At 43.7% G+C, this 18568-nt stretch overlaps 1 protein-coding gene across 6 annotated transcripts in view; it reads right to left on the reverse strand.

Annotated features, from left to right (window-relative positions):
* The window catches only part of LNX2 (ligand of numb-protein X 2), a 182857-nt gene extending 164733 nt beyond the window's left edge, over nt 1-18124 (reverse strand). For 2 of the 6 annotated variants that reach the window (XM_056561813.1, XM_056561811.1), the window contains exons 1-2: nt 17960-18124; nt 3532-3697 (exon numbers count right to left, since the gene is read on the reverse strand). The gene's annotated coding sequence lies outside the window, so the exon portion shown is untranslated. The other 4 variants (XM_056561809.1, XM_056561814.1, XM_056561816.1 and 1 more) reach the window with 4 other exon arrangements.
* Nucleotides 18125-18568: the final 444 nt, after the last annotated feature.

An 18568-nucleotide genomic window follows, 5' to 3' on the forward strand; every position in this document is an offset into this window, starting at 1 on the left:
ACTTAAACGTATCCTCTATCCCCAGGATAGGGGATAAGTGTCTTATCTCAGGGGTACGACACTGGGGACTCCCATAATCTTCTGTACGGGGCCTCACTACTTTTCCTTCCCCCACATACTTTTCCATCCCCCTTCGGCCCCCACCTTCAAAAACAAGTGACAGCCTACTCAGCAAATCACCGGCCTCATCCTGTCTCAGCCCCTGATTGACTGAGCGGAGCGGGCCATCACTTGCAGGTGGGGGCCAAAGCGTGCCGTGGATGGGCAAGTAGCAAGGCCCAGTACAGGATAGTGGATACTGCGGCAGATAGAATGGGGATATTATATGGATAGGGGATACGTTTCGGTTCCCTGGAGTATCCCCTTTCAGTGAGTTTAATGTACAGGTGAATGGAGTCTGGACTTGGACAGGTCCCTGTTCATGTCTGTGGTGCACACCAATAACATAGCGTGTCATGCAAAGAAGCGTAACAATGGATCATTACGTATCTGTTATGTGAAAGCCTGTGACAGATGACATACATTGGCATCTATATCCTATAAGTTGATTACAGGTTACAGATATATTACAGAATCATGTTGAATGGGATTCCTGAAGCTTAATATTCTATTTTTGCAGCATATTGATGTATACAAGCCAGACGGAGACCAAAAGGACAAGGACTAAATCTGACAACAAACCCTTATATATATATTTTTATTGTGAAAGTCAGGAGCATTCCAAACATAAATCCAGAAGAGAAGAATAAATAAGTCGGCACTACCCGCTGATCAATAGTTCTTTTTTGAAAAACACAAAGAAAATGACTCTCACTGGTGCAGTATATAAAAACCATTCATGGTGCTCAGCTTGCATGTAAGGAAGTCTATAGATAATAACTCTTAAGTAGAGAGTAAAAAAAAAAGGAGCAACATTTGTCACACATGGAAAAAACACATGGACGCTTGTACAGAGATAAAAACAGGCGACGGCCGTTTCGTAGCAACGATGCACTGCTACAGAGGCAAGTGCAGACCCATAGTTGTCCGTCACCCATTATGATCCCCGAACAAGTGTCTATGTGTAGTAGGGTGTTCAGACCCCGACAGATCACTAGATAGAACTGGGAAAAGTCTGCGCTAAATACGTTCTCTTTCAGCTCTGTGTCATGTGACCTTGAAAGACGCCATCCAAGTATGGTGGACACAGCGTTGCTCTCTCTCGCCTTGTTCTTGTCATCGTGTCAGATCTGAACATTCAGACCACAGCCAATAACAACTTTTCACTTATACACGGGATATGTCAAAAGATATCATTAGTCCATCGGTATGCTTTAAAGGAGATAGCTGTCAAAAATAAATGTATCCCCTATCCACAGGAAAGGGGATAAGAAGCTGATTGCAACGGTCTGACCACTGGGACCCCCTGCAATCACCGGGATGGGACCTGGTGCTCAGTAAGGAGCATGTGCTGCAGCCGGCACGCACTCCATTCATTTCTAACGGAGCACCAAAAAGACCCGGGTACAGCTCTTGGGCATCATCGGCACTCCCAAAGGAATGGATAAAGCACGAGTTGTCTACCGGTAGATGACACGCACTCCTCATTGAGAGCGTCGGGGTCCTGTCCCGGTGATCGTGGGGGAGCCCCAACGATCAGACCCCCGCGATCAGCTACTTATCCCCTATCCTGTGGAGAGGGGATAAGTTAATTTTTGCTGGAGTACTCCTTTAAGACCAGTTTTAGTAAACTCCCCCCCCATGGCCTTAAAAGCCCACTTCAGCGTGTCTTGCATCTTGAGTAGCGCAGAACTGTCTTTTCTTTTTAACAGGGCTATTCTGTAATATTTTGGGAAAGCCAATCTAGCAATCATTACGGATGACATGTAGCTTTCCTAAAAAGTGTGTGTATATATGCAGCAATGGAAAAGGAATGGATATATTAATACATATCTAAACTGTCTTGCCATATACTGCTTACAAGAAGCTCCATGACAACCCCTGCAATTGCGAGAATATTGACCGGTACAATTGTTTTGTCTATGGCAGTCTTTTCCAAACAGTGTGCCTCCACCTATTGCAAAACTACGACTCCCAGCATGCCTGGACTAGCCGGGCATGCTGGGAGTTGTAGTTTACTCCCCTTATGACAGTGTTTTCCAACCAGGGTACCTCCAGCTATTGTAAAACTGCAACTCCCAGCATGCCTGGACAGCCTATGGCTGTCCAGGCATGCTGAAAGTTGTAGTTTTGCAACAGCTGGAGGCACCCTGATTGGAAAACACTGCTTATGAAACTATAAAATAATTGTTTTCACTAGGATTGCTCATAGCAGTATGACATATTGTTAGGGGCTCAAATGCAACATTGGGCACCAGGAGCCAGGGATGAGTATATACAGTACACACATGTATGACTTTGTTACATAGCCATATTTGTAAACGGGAGCCGTATCTCTTTATATGGATGGTGTGGGGGGCCATACCTCTTTATGGGGGCAGTGTGGGTTCCATACTACTTTAAAGGGGTAGTCCAGTGGTGAAAAACATATCCCTTATCCTAAGAATAGGGGATAAGTTTGACATCGCGGGGGTCCGACCGCTGGGGCCACCTGCGATCTCTTTGTACGGGGCCCGGGCTCTACGGCCAGATAGCGGGTGTCGACCCCCGCACGAAGCAGCGGCCGACACGCCCCCTCAATACATCTCAATGGCAGAGCCGGAGATTGCCGAAGGCAGCGCTTCGGCTCTGCCATAGAGTTGTATTGAGGGGGCGTGTCGGCCGCCGTTTCATGCGGGGGTCGACACGTCCCCTTCGCGTGGGCTGCCGGGGCCCCGTACAGGAGATCGCAGGGGGCCCCAGCAGTCGCACCCCCGCGATCTGCAACCTATCCCCTATCCTTAAGATAGGGGATAAGTTGTTCACCACTGAGTCACCACTGGACTACTCCTTTAAGGGGGCACAATGTGGAGCCCTAAGTACAATATGGGGGGTACAGACGGACATAATACCATATGGGGGCCTATTTGCTATATAAGGGCAACAGAGGATGCCTAACTACTATATAGGGATACACAGGGGGCCTAACTACTATATGGGGGCACATCAATTTTGTCTATGCCGACTGAATCAGTCCACGCTGCTGTGCACGGAATGTCTGCATGTATTTTTCCGGGCGGACATTCCGTAGTGCGAAACCAGCCTAACAGTGTAGCACGCTTTTTTTTTTTTTAACCGTGGCAGTACTATTATAGCCACGTATGAACATACCCATAGAGCTTGGTACACCAGCTGTGGTATCCAACCAGAGTACAGGATATGAATGTCAAGAGGCCTATTGCAAGTTGTTTTTTTTTTTTTTTTTCTTGTCAGGATAGACAGATGCATTATATTTTACATGAAACAATTCAGTCCTTAAATCAATTTCAGCAATCAATAAGTCATATTCCTCCATACCCTCTGCCATGACTTGCCTGGCACGGCCAGCAAAAAGGAACTCGTGACCATTACCTAATGCCCACTGAAAAAAAAAAAAACAATTTAGAAACCTACCGTAGGTCCCCCTTCCATCCCTGATACCCTTGCATAAATTTGCCCCACATCATGCAGGTTTTCGAGCCCTTGCTATAATGCATGTAAGTATGTGTCCATCGTAAATCAATAGGGCCTAATGGAGCTTCTCTCTCCGCCTGAGTAAATAAGGAAATATATGAAGGGTCTGGATGGGGAGGAAAAAAAAAAAAAAAAAAGAGATCAAACTGAACGTTAATTCTGTAGCGGACGGAGATTGGTGCTTAAATTAATTTTAATAAAAAAATATGACTAATGCAACAGTAAGATATTGAGTAAGGTATAGCCAAAGCCATAACAAGCTGTAAATGAAGAAAATTAGACCCCCTCCTTAATACCAGACATGCCTTTTTTGCTCTTACCCTAAATCAGTGGTGTTCACGGACCTCCAGATGTTGCAAAACTACAACTCCCAGCATGCCCGGACAGCCGTTGGCTGTCCGGGCATGCTGGGAGTTGTAGTTTTGCAACATCTGGAGGACCACAGTTTGGAGACCACCGCCTTAAACAGACAGCTATATACTAAGATATTGTTGGTGAAGGGATTGCTCTAGTTATCAGAGGTAGATGGAAAAAAAAATAGAGCAAAGAGCCCCCGGGGAAATTTCTGACTCACTACTGTGTCACTTATGCTGTCAGAAGACTATAGACTGCTGGAGGTCTCCATTTATAGCCTCATAATAAAAACTCTAAGCAATAGTGGCAGCTCAGGGACAATTCTCTCTTGGTTGTATCGATTAGGGATCGACCGATATAGTTTTTTTTAGGGCCGATACTGATACTGATAATCGGTGGAGGTTAGGGCCGATAGCCGATAACTTATATCGATATTCCGGTATAAGTTATCGGCTATTTATCCCCCCGCTACACCGCTGCAGATCATTGATTTAAAGCGGGCGCTTTAAATCAATGCAATGCGTGGCTTTTGCGGTGCCATAGGCCGCCACCACCCGCTTCTCTCCCCCTACCTGTCAGGGTGGTCCGGGCCATCCATCCTTCCTGTAGTGTCCGGCGGCATTCCGGGTTGAGGGTGAACCGGTCCGGGCTGCCCTTCTTCTCCGGGGGTCCTCTTCTCCACTCCGGGCAGGCTCGGCCTAGTAACGCAGCATAGACGCCGCTGCGCAGTGACGCCCGTGCGCAGTGACGCACCTGACGTCACGGCGTGGTGGCATCTATGCAGCGTACTAGGCCGGAGCCTGCACGGAGTGGAGAAGAGCACCCCCGGAGAAGAATGACAGCCCGGACCGGTTCACCCTCCACCCGAAATGCCGCCGGACACTACAGGAAGGATGGATGGCCCGGACCACCCCATTACGGGTAATTTAAAAAAAAATTTATTGACTCGGAGGGTGGGGGAGGGGCCCGACCTGTAGAAAAAAACTGATATCCGGTTCATACCGGTATACCACCCAGCACTACAGTGGGGGGTGCGACGCGGTGCGGTGGGTCGGGGGGGCGGTCGCGGTGCGGGGGGCGGGGCATTATCGGCAAGGTAATTGCCGATACCGATAATGCCCAAAATCATGATTATCGGCCGATAATATCGGCCATACCGATAATCGGTCGATCCCTAGTATCGATAGCATATATCTTTCCTTTTTTTTTTTTGCTGGGAGTTGTAGTTCTGCAACAGCTGGAGGCACCCTGGTTGGAACACACTGACCTAACATGACCCATTAACTATAAAAGATTGCATTAAGGAAAAGTTGCTGAGTTGCCCATAGCAACCAATCAGATGGCTTCTTTCATTTTCAAAAGGGCCTCTGAAAAGTGAAAGAAGCGATCTGATTGGTTGCTATGGGCAACTCAGCAACTTTTCCTCTGGACAGGTTTTGATAAAGCTCCCTCATAGTCTTTTCATTTACTGTTGTCTCTGACCTTTCCCACCATTCCATGCGGCCCGAGACAATGGGGGAGAATTATCAAAAAGAGTGGTGCAGTTGCCCATAGCAACCAATCAGATTGCTTATTACATTTTTAAATAGACCTGTAAAAAATGGAAGTAGTGATCTGATTGGTTGCTATGGGCAACTACACCACTCTTCCTCTACACAGGTTTTGATAAATCTCCCCCAATAAGTCACATGGTCTCCAAGGGGGCGCAGCTATGTGGGTAGATAGCAGGGTGGAAGCAAGGGATTTACTAAAGTAATGCTATCCATAGCATAGCCATGTCCACTAGAGACCATGGGGCAAAGGTCAGAGACAACAGTAAAATAAAGACTTGTACTACAGCACTTCGGGGTGTGGGTCTTGTGCATAAAAACAAGACAAAGCGGAGGTAATAGAAGCAAATTACACAGTATTATAACTTGGCATCATGGGCACAAAGGATGGAGAATGTCTCTTTGCACAGAGACCCCTGCACATGTCACAGAGCATGCCCACAATACTCTCCCATACAAGTCAATAGTTTGCATACTGACTGAGGTCTCCTATGTCCATGTGACCGCTGTAAAGTAAATCTCTGAACTGCTGTTAGTAGCTAAGAGCTTCAGCATCATCTATGGCGGCCTCCATAATCATATCCAAAAATAGAATACAATTAGATAATACATGAGAAAATATGTTTCAGTAAATATTTGGTTTAGTAAAAACAAAAATTTAGGTGATACATTATTCCCTTCTAAGGGTGCGTTCACACGCTATTTGTTCTTGTGGGTTTTCCGCTGTGTATTTGAAAGTGGGCGGGCTCTTCTCGGCTGTCCGTAGCAAATTTTCCGTGGCGGAATTTACGCTCCGGAAAATCCGCCGCAGTCCCTACTGACTTCAATGGGGCTTGCGGCGGATTTTCCGCAGCATAAATTCATCCGTGGAAAATCTGCTGTGGACAGCTGAGAAGAGCCGCCCACTTTCAAATACGCAGCGGTGACAGACAACAGACAGACTGAGTGACAGACAACAGAAGGTTGTAGTCAATGGAGAATATTCAGAGCAAGGTCTTGTCACCAGTGGGGACCTCAGGGATCTGTACTGGGACCAATATTGTTTAATATCTTCATTAGTGATATTACAGAAGGTCTCGATGGTAAGGTATTGGTCTTTTTGCTGATGACACAAAGATATGTTACAGGGTTGACATTCCTGGAGGGATCCGCCAAATGGAAAAGGATTTAGGAAAACTAGGAGAATGGTCAGAACTCTGGCAACTGAAATTTTATGTAGATAAGTGCAAGATAATGCACCTGGGGTGTAAAAACCCTCGGGCAGAATATAGATTATTTGACACAGTCCTGACCTCAGTATCTGAGGAGAGGGATTTAGGAGTCATTATTTCAGAAGACTTAAAGGTAGGAAGACAATGTAATAGAACAGCAGGAAACACTAGCAGAATGCTTGGATGTATAGGGAGAGGTATAAGCAGTAGAAAGAGAGAAGTGCTCATGCCGCTGTACAGAACAATGGTGAGACCTCACTTGGAGTATTGTGTGCAGTACTGGAGGCCGTATCTCCAGAAGGATATAGATACTCTAGAGAGAGTTCAGAGAAGATACTAAACTAGTACATGGATTGCAGGATAAAACTTACCAGGAAAGGTTAAAGGACCTTAACATGTATAGAAGAAAGAAGAGACAGAGGGGAAATGATAGAGACTTTTAAATACATAAAGGGAATCAACATGGTAAAGGAGGAAAGAACATATAAAAGAAGAAAAACTACCATAAGAGGACATAGTTTTAAATTAGAGGGACAAAGGTTTCTCCAGTAATATCAGGAAGTATTACTTTACTGAGAGAGTAGTGGATGCATGGAATAGCCTTCCTGCAGAAGTGGTCGCTGCAAATACAGTGAAGGAGTTTAAACATGCATGGGATAAGCATAAGGCTATCCTTCATATAAGATAGAGCCAGGGACTATTCATAGTATTCAGATTATTGGGCAGACTAGATGGGCCAAATGGTTCTTATCTGCCGACACATTCTATGTTTCTAAATACGCAGCGGAAAGCCCGCAAAAACAAATAGCGTGTGAACACACCCTAAAGATTCCAATAGATCAGTGGTCTTCAACCTGCGGACCTTCAGATGTTGCAAAACTACAACTCCCAGCATGCCCGGACAGCCAACGGCTGTCCGGGCATGCTGGGAGTTGTAGTTTAGCAACATCTGGAGGTCCGCAGGTTGAAGACCACTGCAATAGACTATTGTAATCTGAGCATGTTCTACAAATTCAAGGGCAGCAAATATAGAAGTGACTCAGTTGCAGCTTCTCCAACACATAATATTGTGGGAGATGTAGAAGAAACGTGTAAAGAAAAAAAAAATGCTTGAGTTACAGGATCCGCGCAGCTGTTCTCTCACTCCGACAAAACCCCCACTCGGTATCAGCACTGAGAAGGTGTGTAAATTGAAAAGGAAGATGTCCCAGATTGCAATGGTTCTGGTCCTAGTCCTTTGTTGCTAGGGAAAGAAATGCCTGTGGTTCCCGGGAGGGCACTTTAGGACAATGAGCGAGAGGATTGAGGCTGCGGTTACACTACCCACCATGTTTTTGGGGTAATTGTCAGCAATTGGTCATATCCGTGTATTGTATGTCCATTCTATGGAGGAAAACGGGAAATGTGCTTACGGAAGCCGGTTGTGTTCTCCGAGAGTATTGTCAGGAGCCGGATCCTTTAGAAGAGACACCACATAAGCATTTGTTAAAACCCTCACCGGGAGATCATTAACGAAACAGCAATATCAGGGGAAATAAGGGAATTTCAGGTAATAAAGCAGAAAAAAGCACCCTTATGGCCAATTCAGACGGCGGAATATCTGTGAGCGGAAGGTGCTGACTCAATCAGTCGGCACTAGGACCGCTCGAACCTGCGCCATCTCAATAGACGTAAAAGCATGTTCGAGCGAATTCCGCTAAAAGAATGAACATATTCAGCCAGGAAATTGAATTTTCGCTACAGAATTTTCCGCCGCGGAAATTTTGCCATGTGCACGGTGCAGCAGAATCTCCCAAAAATGTTCCACTTGGATCTGCTAGGAAATTCCACCATGTAAATGGGGCCTTAAAGGGGAACTCCGTTGATAGACATCTTATCCCGGGGGTCTACCCGATTGGACCCCCCCATGTTATCCGTGCAGACACCTGGCGTTCTGAACATTATGTTCAGAAAGCTGGGTTTGGGAGGCTGTGGTTGTGACGTCCTGCCACGCCCTCTGCAAATTAGAAAAAATAGTAAAATAGCAAAATTTTTTACCCAATTTTAAGAAAATCACTGCAATGTATGAACACAGCCTCAAGGGAGGTATATAACTACTACACTGCTCAAAAAAATAAAGGGAACACTTAAACAACACACTGTAACTCCAAGTCAATCACACTTCTGTGAAATCACACTGTCCACTCAGGAAGCAACGCTGATTGACAATCAATTTCACATGCTGTTGTGCAAATGGAACAGACAACAGGTGGAAATTATAGGCAATTAGCGAGACACCCCCAATAAAGGAGTGGTTCTGCATGTGGTGATCGCAGGCCACTTCTCAGTTCCTATGCTTCCTGGCTGATGTTTTGGTCACTTTTGAATGCTGGCGGTGCTTTCACTCTAGTGGTAGCATGAAACGTCTAGTCTACAACCCACACAAGTGGTAGCGTGAGAGTCTACAACCCACACAAGTGGCTCAGGTAGTGCAGCTCATCCAGGATGGCACATCAATGCGAGCTGTGGCAAGAAGGTTTGCTATGTCTGTCAGTGTAGTGTCCAGAGCATGGAGGCGCTACCAGGAGACAGGCCAGTACATCAGGAGATGTGGAGGAGGCCGTAGGAGGGCAACAACCCAGCAGCAGGACCGCTACCTCTGCCCTTGTGCAAGGAGGAGCAGGCCACAAATGTGCATGTGTCCACTCAAACAGTCAGAAACAGACTCAATGAGGGTGGTATGAGGGCCCAACGGCCTTACAGCCCAATGCTGTGCAACGTTCTGCTGCCTGCAACATCCTCCAGCATGACCAGTTTGGCAATGGGTCAGTTAAGGTACGGGGTGGCATTTCTTTGGGGGGAGGGTGGGGCGCACAGACCCCTTGTGAGACCATATACTGGTGCGGTTGGCCCTGGGTTCCTCCTAATGCAAGACAATGCTAGACCTCATGGCTGGAGTGTCAGCAGTTCCTGCAACAGGAAGGCATTGATGCTATGGACTGGTCTGCCCGTTCCCCAGACCCGAATCCGATTGAGCACATCTGGGACATCATGTTTCGCTCCATCCACCACAGACTGTCCAGGAGTTGGCGGATGCTTTAGTCCAGGTCTGGGAGGACATCCCTCAGGAGACCATCCGCCACCTCATCAGGAAAATGCCCAGGCATTGTAGCGAGGTCATACGGGCACGTGGAGGCCATATACACTACTGAGCCTCATTTTGTCTTGTTTTAAGTACATTACATCAAAGTTGGATCAGCCTGTAGTGCGGTTTTCCACTTTGATTTTGAGTGTGACTCCATATCCAGACCTCCATGGGTTCATAAATTTGATTTCCACTAATCATTTTTGTGTGATTTTGTTGTCAGCAAATTCAACTATGTAAAGACAAAAGTATTTCATAGGATTAGTTCATTCATTGAGATCCAGGATGTGTTATGTTTTCCCTTTACTTTTTTGAGCAACGTATATATCCTGATCCTATAGAGATAACAGCAGTATACAGATAGAGCTGACAGGGGAGGAGTCTGGCAGCTAGCAGAAGAAACCAATGGTGATTTTTCATCCTGTAGTTTATAGGCAGTCACCAGGACTGACCACATCCTCTGAAGCAATAAACAGTGATTTTCTATGGGTCAAATTGGTGAATCCATGCATTTCAATACTCTAACTGGGTCATGTGATCATTTTAAACAGACAATGCTGCAGGACTATTAATAGCGAGTGTGCTTCTTTAAGAAATACATGCATTCCCCATGAAGTCACAATGCTTACTGTTGAGTGTTCCGTTTTATCTTACTGGAAATGTTTTATTTATCTAACTACTGGATTCTACCAATCTACTGGGTGTCTTAACAATGCAGACTCTGTAGGAACACTTATCCTATTACAAGGACAATGATAACAGACGACCATCATGTCTGTGTCTCTAATGGTAGTCATGGCTCTTAAAGGGGTATTCCAGGCAAAACCTTTTTTTATATATATCAACTGGCTCCGAAAAGTTAAACAGATTTGTAAATTACTTCTATTAAAAAAATCTTAATCCTTCCAATAGTTATTAGCTTCTGAAGTTTTCTGTCTAACTGCTCAATGATGATGTCACGTCCCGGGAGCTGTGCATGATGGGAGAATATCCCCATAGGAACTGCACAGCTCCCGGGACGTGAGTCATCAGAGAGCAGTTAGACAGAAAACAACAACTCAACTTCAGAAGCTAATAACTATTGGAAGGATTAAGATTTTTTAATAGAAGTAATTTACAAATCTGTTTAACTTTCCGGAGCCAGTTGATATATAAAAAAAAGTTTTCGCCTGGAATACCCCTTTAATACAAGTCAGAACACAAGGTTTTTTTTTTTTAAGACAATTTATATTAGTTAAATTAGTAAATTTCTACAAATATTTCTGGGGTTACAAATGGAGTCAAAATAAAAAGTGCAGAGCAGATTCTGGTGTATAGTTCACTGTATTATTACAAACCAGAATATGCACAAGTTCAGCCACATATAATGCATTAATGCAGAGTGTAAAAACTGCTCATCATTGCACCAAGTATTAAAAATTATTAAGACATGAAAGAGAGAAAGAGAAGATGTGCAGCCTGCGTCATTATACACGGCGCAATAGGCAAGGAGCCCACAGCGCCGGCTCTGCCTATTGGCAAAATAGGCGGTCGCCTAGAGCGCCCTCTTGATGGGGGAAGGGAGAGCCGCTCTGCCTGCCACAAGAAAGTTACAACCAGCATTCAAACCACTCGCCAGCATGGGGCGTGTCAAAGGCCAGGCCAATGGGCGGAGTCGAAAGGGCGGTAAAATTAGCTTTTGCCTAGGGTGGCAAAAGTCCTTGCACCAGCCCTATAAAAGTCCTTGCAACCTGCCACTATAAACCAACACACAGAGCCTCTTACTGGCTACTAGACAGCATATTAGGGATTGTGTTGCCAATTGTTTTGGCTTATATTTTCAGGATAGTTGCAATTGACCATAGAAACTGGCACAAGGATGGATGGTTTGCTAGAGACCCCCAAAAAAGGAGCTCTACCTTCACCTTCACCTTCACCTTGCTCTTTATTATTGGAACACAAGGGGCTTAAAGGGGTTATCCAGGAAAAAACTTTTTTTTATATCAAATGACTTCTTTGTAAATCTTAATCCTTTCAGTATTAATGAGCTGCTGAAGTTGAGTTGTTCTTTTCTGTCTAAGTGCTCTCTGATGGCACCTGTCTTGGGAACTGTCCAGAGTAGAAGCAAATCCCCATAGCAAACCTCTTCTACTCTGTGCAGTTCCCGAGACAAGCAGAGAGGTCAGCAGAGAGCACTGTTGCCAGGCAGAAAAGAACAACTCAACTTCAGCAGATGATAATTATTGGAAGGATTAAGATTTTTTTTATAGAAGTAATTCACAAATCTGTTTAACTTTCTAGAGCCAGTTGATATATAAAAAAAAGTTTTTTTTCTGGAATACCCCTTTAAGTACTGTTCTTGCCTTTGTCTGCCACTGACATAGTATAGACCCTAGGTCTCCAAAACTACAACTCCCAGCATGCTTCAGAGACCGTTGGTATAGACAATAGACTGGAGGCCACGGATGTAGTTGTGCATACAAAACAACAACATTAATACAATACCATAGTCATGTACTAAATGGTCGATATGTAAGTAATGTATGAAACAGAAAGGCTATGTTCACATGGGCAATGTCCGCACGGACATTGCCCGTGTGAACATAGCCTTTCTGTTTCATACGTTAGCCTTTCTGTTTCATACATTGCTCCAAAAGCATATCGCCGGTAGTACATGCCGGTGCTAGAACCTCTCGGAAATCCACCGTCTCTTAGACAGCAATGCATTGTAGTGCGGAGTCCACAGAAAGAATAGACATGTCTCGTCTTTCTGCGGACACCGGGATTTGAATTTCCGCACGGACATTCTGCTCTATGAACAGTGCAGCAGAATCCTAATGAAGTCAATGGGACTATGCTGCTGCGGAATACCCGTGCAGAATTCCGCACAGAAATTCCATTGTGTGAACATAGCCATTATGTCTATTTAAAGGGGTTATCCAGGAAAAAACTTTTTTTTATATATCAACTGGCTCCAGAAAGTTAAACAGATTTCTAAATTACTTCTATTAAAAAATCTTAATCCTTTCAGTACTTATGAGCTGATGAAGTTGAGTTGTTCTTTTTCTGTCTAAGTGCTCTCTGATGACATGTGTCTCGGGAACCGCCCAGTTTAGAAGCAAATCCCCATAGTTAACCTTTTCTACTCTGTGCAGTTCCAGAGACAAGCAGAGATGTCAGCAGAGAGCACTGTTGCCAGACAGAAAACAACAACTCAACTTCAGCAGCTGATAATTATTGAAAGGATTAAGATTTTTTAATAGAAGTTATTTACAAATCTGTTTAACTCTCTAGGGCCAGTTGATATGAAAAAAATATATTATATTATAATTACACAATAATATAACTTGGCATCATGGGCTCAAAAGTTGAAGATAAAAATTATAAATATCCTGGAATACCCCTTTAAACACAGTCCATTTTATTAAAGGGGTACTCCGGTGAAAACCTTTTTTCTTTTAAATCAACTGGCTCCGGCAAGTTAAACAGATTTGTAAATGACTTCCATTAAAATATCTTAATCCTTCCTGTACTTATTAGCTGCTGAATACTACAGAGGAAATTCTTTTCTTTTTGGAATGCTCTCTGATGACATCACGAACACAGTTCTCTCTGCTGACGTCATAATGATAATAAGTCTTTATTTATTGTTGTCCTTAGTGGGATTTGAACAAAAGGCCCCAGCACTGCAAGGCAGCAGTGCTAACCACTAAGCCACCATGCTACCCTTAGCATTCATCTGCTATGCAAGGTTGCTAAAATGGACAGAGATGTCAGCAGAGAGCACTGTGCTCGTGATGTCATCAGTGTTCCAAAAATAAATGAATTTCCTCTATAGTATTCAGCAGCTGATAAGTACTGGAAGGATTAAGATTTTTTAATAGAAGTAATTTACAAATATGTTTAACTTTCTGGCACCAGTTGATTTAAAAGAAATAAGGTTTTCACCTGAGTACCCCTTTAATGTTTTCCTTCTGTTGTACACAGGTAACTTCATCAGATTGATAATAAAGCTTCTCATAATGTAACCTTCCTCCTGCGTCATGAAATCTATTTCATTTAATGACATGAAGAGAAAGGTCACTGCATCCGACAAAGTCTACACACTCTTCACCTGCTGCTGCTGTGGAATTGTGATCCGTCTGATGCAACAAGTTTTGCCTATGGCAATGCTATAGAATCACCTTGGCATCGTGGCCAGGCTGCAGCCACACATTTCTATACAGAAACGGGCATCCATGTCAGACAAGAGAAGGTTTCACTCTATTCCAGCAAAAAAAAAGTGCAAACACATTTAGCATATACAGATGTGGAATACAGGCACTGACTACAGCATGGAGTACTGCCAACACTTCATGACAGTTCATGTAAGCTGCCCATTCACAGAATACAGGCTGCCATACACACCACTTGACTCCACCCCAGCAAAAAAATTAAAATTAAAATAAAAAATCACTGACCCTATATTGTCAATTTTGCAGATGAATTAGAAAAAGCTGGCCGGCACTGCCAAGCTTCCCATGACTCCTATGGTGAACCAAGTCAGTCCCGTAACAGTAAGTGGTGCTCAATTCCTTTGTGAAGGTTAAAGTGTCCAAAATCCAAAAGCATGCAAAGAAGGAAGGAATGGCACTCACCGATTACTGTAAATTCTTTATCTTTTATTCTTCATAAAGTGCAGGTGCGTTAAAAGGCATTTCACCCAGCCGGGTGCAGACGCACCCGGCTGGGTGAAATGCCTTTTAACGCACCTGCACTTTATGAAGAATAAAAGATAAAGAATTTAAAGTAAGCGGTGAGTGCCATTCCTTCCTTCTTTGCATACTTGTAAATTTTGCAGACTTGTCAATTAGCGCTAGTGCATTTCTGAGCAGAAATTCTGATTCGAGCATCCGCAGAAAGAATTGAAATGTCACATTTTTACAGCTAATGTTTCTGCCGCGAAAATCCCGCAGTGTACACAGTGCAGCAGAATCCTATTGAAAACAATGGAATAAATGATAATAACAATAATAATATTAAACATAGGATAGGGACAAGTGTCAGATTGCAGGAGGTCTGACCGCTGAGACCCCTGCGATTTCCTGTATATGGCCCTGCCTACTTTCCAGTCCTCTTGGCAGGGCCGGCTCTGCCTATAGGTAAAATAGGCAGCTGCCTAGAGCGCCCTTTTGATGGGGACGCCGCTCTGTCTGCCTCAAGAAAGTTAGACAGCCACTATCTAAACCACTCGCTCAACCAGCAGCACCACCATAACCCCTCTCTGATGTGTGTCAACCCAGTAGTAAGGTAATTACATAAGGAGGGGGTTTGTTACAGTGTGTCACCCCAGTAGTAAGGTAATTACATAAGGAGGGGGTTTGTTACAGTGTGTCACCCCAGTAGTAAGGAGATTACATGAAGAGGTTTGTTACAGTGTGTCACCCCAGTAGTAAGGTGGGGTATGTCAAAGGGCAGGTCAATGGACTGAGTTAAGGGGGCGGCAAAATTAGCTTTTGCATAGGGTGGCAAAAATCCTTGCACCAGCCCTGCCTCTGGGTGCTCCAGCCCCCACCTTTCTAGACAAACACAAGTGACAGCCCGCTATGCCAATCACTGGCCGCAACCATGTCCCGCCTCAGCTAGTGATTGGCTGAGTGGGCTGTCATTTGCTTTCATCCATGAAGATGAAGGCCAGAGTGCGCCAAGGACATGTAAGTAGCTGGTGCCCCGTACAGGAGATGGCGGGGGTCTTAGCGGTTGGACCCCCAGCAATCAGACACTTAGTCCCTATCCTGTGGATAGGGGATGAGTGTCTGATATATTCAGTTCCCTGGAGTACCCTTTTAAATGTAATATAATAACAAATGAAAGAAACATCTTGTAGATTGTAAGCCCTCCCGGGAAGGGCCCTCTCTCCCTCTATATCAGTCTGTCATTTACTCTGTGTCACCGTCCTGCTATGTATTTTAACCCTGAGGCTATGTTCATACGCCAGAATTTCTACAAGATGAAAATTCTGCAAGAATTTATCGCCAATACACTTTAAAGGGATTCAACTGTCCATTCACACAGCAGAATTTCTGCTTTAGAATTTTCCTGCGGAATTCCATAAAGAAATTCTGGCGCGTGAACATAACCTTATTGTATTTAAAGCGTTCTGGAACCAGGGTGCTATAAAAAAAAAAAGAAATAATAATAATGATGATAATAATTATAATAAAAATAATAATGAAAAAATAATAATAATATTAATAGTATAATAATAATAATAATAAAAGAATAATAATAAAAATATATAATAATAAAAAAAAAGTTATAATAATAATATATAATAATAAAAAAATTATAAATAATAATTAAAATAAAAGAAGAATAATAAAATATATAATAAAAATAATAATAATAAAAAAATAATACAAATAATAATAATAATAAAAGAATAATAATTGAAAAAAAAAAAATAATAATAATAATAAAATATAATAATAATAATAAAAAAATATAATAATTATAATAATAATAATAATAATAAAAAAAATTAAATAATAATAATAAGAAAATGCTGACATGGTTTTTCAAGTGAAAGCAGTGGTCGCCTGATGGGTTAAGTCATAGCTTCCACATTATGTCTATGCGCAAGCTGGGACGGTATGGATTCAGAATGTGACCATTGCTATAACCTTTCATGCTGCCATGTTTCTTTATAAGCACCCCTGTCCCGCAGCCTATGTTACAATTCGCCCAAAGAAAAGAGAATTTAGGGACACATGGATTTACAGTACATGCTAAATACTGTGCCCCTACCATGGCCTCAAGTTGAGCATGATGATGTTGCTTTCTGTCCACGACAGTGTTTCTCAACCAGAGTGTCTCCAGCTGTTGCAAAACTACAACTCCCAGCATGCCCGGACAGCCGAAGGCTGTCCGGGCATGCTGGGAGTTGTAGTTTTAAAACAGCTGGAGGCGCCCTTGTTGGGAAACACTGGTCTACTGACGAAAGGCAATGCAGCAGTGAAAGTTTTTCCTCTGGCCCTGGAGTCAGCCAAGGTAAATGTTTCCATAACTCGGATATGTTTTTGGCAGCAGGCTGCCTCCTGATCTGCGGCAGGGTACACACCTCTGTAATCGACGCTGCAAGTAACTTACCAGCACCCGAAAGATCAACAGCTGCCACCTCTCATCTTACAGCACATATACCGAGGAGGAGAAAGTGGATCCTTTTTCACGGTTTTCACGCATGGGACGCGGATGTAACCCTTTCCCTGCCCCTTTAACTGTGCAAGGTACTGCAGGGTCCACTAAGAGATGCTCCAACCAAGTCCATACCTACACTACCGGCAGATTTTTATCAACACGTCCGCATTATTCCGCCTAAAGTATCCCTTGTTCATCGTGTCATTTATACGGCAAAGCCAATGATTCGGCGGCGATAACAGAGCCAGTTAATGAGTCGCAGGTACCTATTGCATCCAAGGGGGACGCTGGCTATACTGCTAGGAGACCACAACAAAAGAATTCAATTAGGCATGACTGATTCCGGAATACGGGCAAGAGGCAGCGCCGGCACTAAATGAACGATTCCTAGAGGGGGGTCCTTATTACGGTTATACGAACCTTAAATTGTTGCGTGCGTCTACACATCGGTTGCGTCCGTCACCTGCCACCGGCTGGTTACTTTGCACAAAAGGAATACATACGGGCAAATGAAAAAAAAAAAAATAATAACAATAATGATGCATTTTGCATAGATTGCAGGTTTTGTTCCCAATTCCCAATTTCTCCTACATCTTTTCCGATAGACAAAAGCTTTTCCTATTGCAATACTCAACTTCCCTCCCCCCATTGCACCAAGGAACCCAATTACAGAATATAATTTCCAATGAAAGTTCACTCAGTCCGTAAAAAGTCAACATTGAAGAATGGACGCAATGTATATATAAATATATATATATATATATATATATATATATATATATATGTAGACGTGTGCAAAAAATAAAACAAAAGACGCTCTATGAGTATTGGGTCTATCTGACAGTAAGTGGAGTAAGTGGGCAGCCCTGCCCAATGTCAGACATCATAATACACACCCCCACACCTCATGCATCAATGAGCTATAGACCCCCTTAACCCTCTCCCCCCCTGTAGGAATACTGAAGTTAACTCACCCCTGTCTGTGATATCCTCCTAGGCAACAAGCCTGTGTTGTGCACAGAGCACATAGATGTGTTGGCAACACAGGACAGTCCTGGTCGCCCAATATGCCTGAGTGGGAGAGGTGACGGTCAGTCCCCCCCCCCCTTCCCTCCTCCCTCTTCGCCTATTACTGCTGCTGACACACTCCTGCCAAGGCTTCGCTGCAGCTCAACCCAGACTATGGTTACCAAGGAAACCTAAAAACCCACCCCATCCTAGTACAGAAAGCCATTCGCCTCCCTGACTGACAGCAGCTCTGGACCAATAGGATTTGCAAAGGGAGTATGAAAATTGCTCATGCAGTTGCTGTAGCCTGGTAAGAGCTAGTGACAGGTTAGGGATCACGGTACCTACTTCTGTAGAGTGTCGTGTGTATTAGCATTTACATACTATAACATATAGTCGGAAATAACATTAATCATAGAATTACATTTGTTATAAAAAAAAAAAAAAGCAAAACAATAATAAAAAATAAAATAGCACCAACATATTCCGAAGCAAAACCAAAGCTATAGCACCAAAATATTCCACAGTAAAACTGAAGCTATAGCTGCAACATGTTCCACAGAAAAGCTAAAGCT

The sequence above is a fragment of the Hyla sarda genome, chromosome 2 (genome assembly GCF_029499605.1).
Source record: "Hyla sarda isolate aHylSar1 chromosome 2, aHylSar1.hap1, whole genome shotgun sequence".
Lineage (NCBI taxonomy): Eukaryota > Metazoa > Chordata > Amphibia > Anura > Hylidae > Hyla > Hyla sarda.